The sequence below is a fragment of the Octodon degus genome, unplaced genomic scaffold (assembly GCF_000260255.1).
Source record: "Octodon degus isolate 3935 unplaced genomic scaffold, OctDeg1.0 scaffold00122, whole genome shotgun sequence".
In the NCBI taxonomy this organism is placed as follows: Eukaryota; Metazoa; Chordata; class Mammalia; order Rodentia; family Octodontidae; genus Octodon; species Octodon degus.
In genome coordinates this window covers 1,799,423-1,807,054 of record NW_004524698.1, presented here as the reverse complement: position 1 = coordinate 1,807,054, position 7,632 = coordinate 1,799,423, and the positions used below count along the sequence as shown (strand labels likewise).

At 39.4% G+C, this 7,632-nt stretch overlaps 1 long non-coding RNA gene across 1 annotated transcript in view; it reads right to left on the bottom strand.

Annotated features, from left to right (window-relative positions):
- Window positions 1-3,857, bottom strand: part of LOC111812359 — a 21,816-nt gene extending 17,959 nt beyond the window's left edge. Inside the window, exon 1 of the long non-coding RNA XR_002817869.1 lies at window positions 3,755-3,857. This is a non-coding gene — a long non-coding RNA (uncharacterized LOC111812359). The remainder of the gene's footprint in view (window positions 1-3,754) is intronic.
- Between the last annotated feature and the right edge of the window lie 3,775 nt (window positions 3,858-7,632).

The window sequence follows — 7,632 nt, the reverse complement described above, 5'->3', positions numbered from 1 at the left end:
GCCCCACCCCTGATGCACACTGAGACAGCAATTGAGACTGGGCGTGGTGGCGCATACCTGTAATCCCAGCTCTTGGGAGGCTGTAAACAGAAGAATCACTATGAGTCTGATCTAGTAGTGAGCCCCCGAACACCCTGTAAACCCTTCCCTAAAATACAAAAATAAATAAATAAAATTTTAAAAATCCCCCTCTTACTTCATGCTTCCTAAATTCTACTTCCAGTGACCCAGCCATCATTCCTGTGAGGTCAGAACACTTGCTAAAACCCAGCTTCTGTATTGTCTGATTTCCTATTACTATTGGGCACCTGAGAATGCAGAATTGCTCCCATGGATTAACTGAGCACCAAAATATTCCACTCAGTCACATTGCAAAGCTGTCTCCTCCTTCTGGTTAGGGCCCATGACCAACCTATTTCCAGCTCTAGGGAGGGGATCTTGACATCGTAAGGTGGTCCCTCACCTATCGCGGAGGCTGCATTCCAGACACCCCCTCAGTAAGTGAAAATCAGCTAAATAGCAACATTATACTTATTTTAGTATTTATATATACATCTAAGGCTTTATGAACCCCACCCACACACTTATAAAACTTTCCCACACTTTTAAAAACACTTCTAATGCTCTTAAGCCATTTTCTAAAGTTATAAACTTACGCAATTTTAGCAACATACTATGCTGTACAGTACTGCAAAATCTCACAATATAGCAAAAAATCTTCGTGAAATAATATATATATATATATATATATATATATATATATATATATATAGTTTGTTTTTTAGGGAAGGGTCTACAGTGTATTCAGGATCTCACTACTAGATCAGACTCATAGTGATCCACCTGTTTACAGCCTCCTAAGAGCTTGGATTACAGGCGTGCACCACCACTCCCAGTCTCAATTGCTAGCTCAGTGTGCCCCAGGGGCAGGCTTGGCATGGCAGACCTGGGGATTGAATTCCCAGTCACTGTGCCTGCTTGCAGGCACTTTAATCTCTTGAGCTGTTTGGATGGTCCCAGATTAATATTTTTTGAAAGCCCGCAAAACAGTGAGTATGTGAAAGTCGAATCGTGAAATAGTGAGGGGCTACTGTACTCCTGAAACAATTGAAACTTAGACCATCTATATAGTCCACTTAAGAAGCCCTCATGTTATTTTGTTACTATAACTTTCTAGATAGAAAGTAATTTGGTGAAATATATTTGAGTTACTTACCCTAAGCCAAGTCTACCAGAAAACCAAAGCACTCCTCAGATTCTGAATGCTTGTCTAACTTCTCCCCATCTCTTTTCTTTCAGACAGAATCCTCAAAAAGAGTTTATTCTAGCATTATTTAAAGCAAATAAAGAACTATAGTTCCACTGTACAAAAAAGCAATTTTATGGTAGTGCATTTGGGAATTTTAATTATAAATAATAGCTAAGATTTATTGATGGCTTACAACAAATCAGGTATTATGTTAAGAGCTTTAAAGTATTATCTCTTTTATTTCACTTAGACATTCTGTGATTTATTGAGTTCCTACTTTTCACAGGTCACTGTGATTGGTGCTGGGAATATAATGTAATTCAGCTACATAAAGGTATAGTTTTTCCCCTCGTGGAATTTACACTTTGGTTGAAAGATAATAATAAAAGAATCACACAAACACATGTAAAATTGTGGTAATGCTTAGTATTATTATTATAGACAGCTAAGCTAGGTTAAAAATATTCTAGACAGTCAGACAGGGCTAGGCCCTAGGGGAGAGTAGGGCAACTCATTACAACTGTGGCCAGAGGTGCCTCTGTTGGAGGCTAGGCCAGAAGATAAGAACAGAATGACTTGGCCTACATGCCTCCTGGGAGAGGAATAATGGATTAGAAATTGTGCTCACCTGATAGACATCCATAGCCCTGGGTGACTGGAGCCTTCTGGTTCATCTCTTCCTAAAAAGGGCCTTGCTCTTTCAATATACACTTGCTACAAGACCTGCTTTCCATTAGATCATTATTACCTAAGTGACTAAACTTTTAATCTTGTTAGTTGATTATAATTTTGTCCCACGGTGTACCTACCTTGTGATTTTGCTCTGGCAAATTTGCTGTACAAAACTTACTCTGTAAAATGAGGTCCATGGCAAGCCACTTTTTTGATCCCCTTCTGTCTCTGAGGAGCTATCTCTCTCTATAAATACTTCTTACTCTTGACCTCCACTGTTCTTTATAATTCGTTCTTCCATTTGGGGGATCACAAAGTCAGCATATCTGACATCTAGCAGGCTGAAAGTTACATGTATTTCCCTTATCTCAGTATAAAGAAGGAGAAAATGTATGGCACTATCAGGTAATGTAATTGGGAAATTGACTTAGAAAAATCAGGGAAGATTTCCCTAGAAATTGGAAATTGTCCTCAGACAGCACACACACACACACACACACACACACACACACACACAATAAATTACTCCATATTTCTATATCTGGTTAAAAAATAATCCCTTGACAAAAGATTTGAGCAAACTATATAAAGAAAGGTACAGCTATTTACAATTCGGTAAACTTCTAAAAATTAAAGGTAAAGAAAAAAATCTTTAAAAGCATCCAAAAGAAAGATCTCTCTCTCTCTCTCTCTCTCTCTCTCTCTCTCTCTCTCTCTCTCTCTGTCTCTCTCTCTCTCTGTCTCTCTCTCTCTCTCTCTCCCCACCCCTGTAATGGGTCAACTCACATTTTAGGCTATAGATGTAAATCTTGTGTTTTCTGTTGTGTAAAAATGTATACTCAATCACTATTCTATGTTGCTTAGTAACTAGTGGCTGTTTCTTGCTGTTTGCCAGATAAAATTCCTACCTCACCAATTCCTGCAACCCTTACCAATTCCTGTAAACAAAGTTAGATTATAGAGATTACTTCAAAATGATACTAAATGGGTTTTAACTTCTTGAAATCTCTGGGCTATGCAAGGCTGCCGGCAGGTACTCAGGTGCAAGATAACCAGAAACTGAAACAAAGTCCCAGGAAATTTAGTTTGAGCAGTGGCCACAATGATCCTGAAAGCATTATTTTGTGTCAGACAATGAATTTGTTTTACCAAACTGAATGTGGTTCCAGGTTTTAACCCCCCCACCCCTGCTGCTTCCTGGGCTAGCTGCCTTTTGGTCTTCTCCTGCAGTCTTCTCCTGCGTGAGAGCTGACCAGGGGCCCTGAGCTCAGCAATAAATGGCTTTCCAAATTCCAATCTGGCTGATCTGTTCCTATTCTGAGCTATTCATAACATTTGGGGGCTCATCTGGGATCCCCTTCACCAGGGATCAATCTGAGGAACCAGAGTTTTCAACAACCATTTCCCCAGGGAGACTTTCTTGCCCCAGGGTGGTCTCTGAAAACTTAAAAATGTTATCATTCGAACCTCTGAGCTGTCTGTAAGTTCTTACCGGTAAGACATCTGTATCTGTATCTATTCTGTTCGGGTGCCCATCTGGGAGTCCTAGGTGGTGTTAGACATAATGATAGTCCCTGGACTTGACTCCCTCCATGACGGTGGATCGGAGTCTAGGATTTGTTTTTGTTTTTGTGTGTTTTGGCCAATTGTCATTTGTCTGTCTAATAACTATGTGTCAGTCTGCTTCTGTTTCTGCATCTGTGTCTCCCCTATAATGTTTTCTAAATAATTTTCAGGATTTTGGACAACAAGCCTGAGTACAAAGACTCCGTGTCCCCCCAAAAAACATTGAACCTTCTCCAAATTGGAATGGCCCTCTTTCCCCTAGGCCACTTGGCCTCCAGAAGGCTCTTTTAACCTTTCTCTTGCTTACCAGGTCTGGAGAGTCATCTTTGGAAATCTGGGACACCCTGACCAGGTCCCTTATATTCAGGCTTGGATTGATCTTGTCCATGAATCTCTGAAATCATTCAAGGTTTGCTCTTCTGGATGCCATCCCCAGATGACCAGCCAATCCTACATGGTCGCACTGGCAGTTCCAAATGATAAGAAGCTGTGACCCCGACCATCCCCCTCAGAACCTGCTTGTTTCACCTACTAGCTGGTGCACAGATAAATTCATTATATAGTTGTTAAAATGTTGGTCAAAATGTGTTGGTAAATCTAAACTAAAACATGGAAATGATATAAGGTTATGATATTTCTTTAATGCGACATTCTATGACTGTTTTGTATTTGTATGCATTGCATTTGAACTGGTTGCTAAACATACTGATACTCCTTGCTTGACTTTAGACAATAATGCTCAAGAAAATAATGATAATAAGCCTTGTAGTGAATTTTATGTAAATTTCTGAAAAATGGGACTTTTTTTCTTTTTTCTTTTTTTTTTTTTTTTTTTTTTTTTTTTGCAGAACCGGGGATTGCGCTTGCCAGGGAAGTGCTTATTCCACTGAGCCATCTCCCCGGCCCTGGGACTTTTAAATCTAGTTCAGACTTAGGAAATATACATACCTATGAAGCATGTGACTCCTTTTGCCAGCTAAATGACATTAGGTCAGCAATCATTCTTGACCACTGAAAGATCTCTACTGAACTATTATACCTTTTATCCTTCTCTTTCTGCTAGTAAACTAGGAATTCTACCTGAGCTTTTCAGTAGAGATTCTATTTGCATTTCAAAAGGGTGGGCTTCTAAAACAGCTGTAATCCAAGCCCCTACAAGGCTACACCCATCCTTAGCTGAGTATATGCGAGGATAATACTTTTTAAAGAAGTAAAAAGACAGTTTAGAACTTCCAGAGTTTATGTGCCTTTTTCTGTGTGACCTAAAACAGATAATGTCAGATTAAAAAAAAAAAATCTTTGGTAATTTTAAACAATCAGAAGATAGATAGCCAGTTTATCATTGTTTAGCTGTAACAGGAACTACCTACTCCCACTGGAGCCCAAGCAGTCCGACCCCTGCTGGCCTAATTGCCAGGCAGGAGATTGTAATAAAAAATATTTTCTAGTGTGTATAATTGAAGGTCTAAAAAGAACTAAAACCAGGGTTTCAGTTATTAAATTTCAGCTGTTTAGCAGGAAAAAGATAAACACTCCTCTGATTTCTTAAAATGTTTAATAAGAAACTGGTAGAGCATACTTCCTGAGATGCTAATTCAGTAGAGGGACAGATTAGTCTTACAGATAAGTTTATTACTCAGTCAGCTTCACATATTAGAAAAGATAGCTTTTTCTCCAGACAATTCACTTGATACTTAATAGGGCAATAAGGAAACAATGTCCTATAATCAGACCTGGGAGAAAACCAGGGTGAAAAAGCAAAGAGATCAAAACTGGCTGCCTTTGTTGCAACCTCAAAACAGACCCTAAGTCTGATTCTCTGAAAGAAGAGCTCAACAACGAGGTTCATCTGTTGATGAGGTTCATCTACTATAGCTGTCAAAAGCCAGGCCACTGTAAGAGGGACTGTCGTAAGAGGCCCACAAGCCATGCTCTGACTGCCAAAGCAGCCACTAGAAGTGAGATTGCACTCTGAGGCCTCTGCCTCAGAGCTCAGACTCAGCTTCCCAGATGGTCCAGTAGGACTAAAGGGCACTGGACCTGCCTCCTGCCTCTGGCCGACTGTTATCTCTACCTGCCATCTCCATGGAGGAGCCCTGAGTAATCACGACTACAGGAAAAAACCCAGCCCATTGCTGGATATTCACACAGGTCTCTTTATCCTTCTCCAACACTGACCTTCCTTCCAGTCATTGTCATCTTGCTTTAGCTGTAACTGAGATATATTGTTCATGTACAGATGAAATCCTGTCACTATAAAAATGTTCTAGAGACACTGGCTACACAGTGTCCAACAGCTTTGGACCTATAGATAGAGCCAGGTCTTATATTTGTGACATAGAACTCAGAGCCACAGTGTTTAAAAAAAAAAGTCCCTCAATAGTGCCCCTTGCTTACAATAAGGGCCATATCCAAAACTGAATGGGACATTAGTTTAATCTGACTGAATACTGTGCATTTCATGGTAAGTTTATTAAGTTAGCCTGGTTGATTTCTGATGTAACTCAGGTATTTTATGCTGATAGTAAACACAGGTTTAACTAGGAAAATAAGCCAAACTGTACTTAAATTACTTAAAATAATTGACAGTAAAAATAAGGTTCTAATCTGGTTTTCATACGTTCTCAAAATTTAGAGATAATTATAAGTATAGCTAGAGGGACTTATAATAAACTGTCAGACTCTAAATAAAGGGGTCTAAAAGCTAGTGGGTTATAATTGCTAGCCTCAAAGTTTATACATTTACCTGTTAGCTCAAATGCTTGTGCTTTTTTTTTTAAAACAGAATTTATTTATTTTTTATTTTATTTTTTGGCAGAACCAGGGATTGAACTCAGACCCTTGTGCTTGCCAGGCAAGTGCTTATTCTACTGAGCTATCTCCCTGGCCCCTATGCTTGTGCTTTGATTATACATACTGTAATTTCTCAGAAAATTTGTTCTGTCCTAGAAGATACCAAAATTCAGGTAATCATGCAGGTATAATCTATAACAAATATGCTAGATTAAGATTCCTTTTACTGGGATCCACCAGATTTTGTCTATAGAAACATATTAAAGCCTAAACTAAAGTCCACCTGATAGAACCAGGTGATCTGAGCCTTCTCTGGGTTTCCTGCTTCATTACAAGGAAAGCTATCTTTGTGTTCCTTGGGCAGGGCTACCAGCAGGAGGCCTTAAAACCAAGAATTGTACCTTACTCAGTGGACTCCAGATATCTAACACAAGCTGCAGAAGTTAGAAGGGTTTGCAGGAATAAATTTGTCTGAGTTGAGGTGTTTCATAGTAGAAAGGATACAGAATGGAATAACAGATGAAAGGCGAGAGTGTTGATAGCAGCAGCCTACAGAAAAAAAAAAAAGCCAGCCAGTAAACAGGAAAGTTATGTTTCCCTGGATCCAGACAGAAAGAAGAGACATTTCAAGCAAAAAATGTCCAAAACTGCTACAGAAGGAAAAAGAAAGAGTTCATGATGGAATCACAGGAAGTTTCAGATAAAAGTGGTCATGAATCTTCCCCTCTCAGCCTGAGGAAACCCATGTTAACAGCCAATATAAGGAGAAAACCTGTCAAACTTTTGATAGATGCTCATGCAGATTTGTCTGTCATCCATCCAGTGGCCCCACTTGCCAACCAGATAGTACTCAGTGTTTTCCATAGGTCTGGCAATTCATGTGACCCAGTACTCAATGGACGTGGAAGATCAAAGCGATTAAACCCCACATTAAAGAGATCTCTGCTAATGAACCTACAAAATGTTCTGACTAGTGTTTTTATAATTACAAACTTTAAAAGGTTATTGCATTCCAGATCTGCTAAGTGATTACTGTATTCCTGTCAATATTATTATTTGGTCTATGCATGTTTATTTCTTTGGATTTGCCTCCTCCAGATTTAAAGCTATTCTACCTACCCAAGATAAAATGCTTGGTGTCTATGAAGGGCCTTTAAGTAGAACCTCTGGAGAGTGTCTCTGACTGCTGGTCAACAACTGAGACCCCTTTCAGCCTGAAGAAGCCAGAGTGGTCATCACCCATACTTCCCTCACAGCAGTTCGGGTTTCTTCTTCTTCTTCTTCTTCTTCTTCTTCTTCTTCTTCTTCTTCTTCTTCTTCTTCTTCTTCTTCTTCTTCTTCTTCTTCTTCTT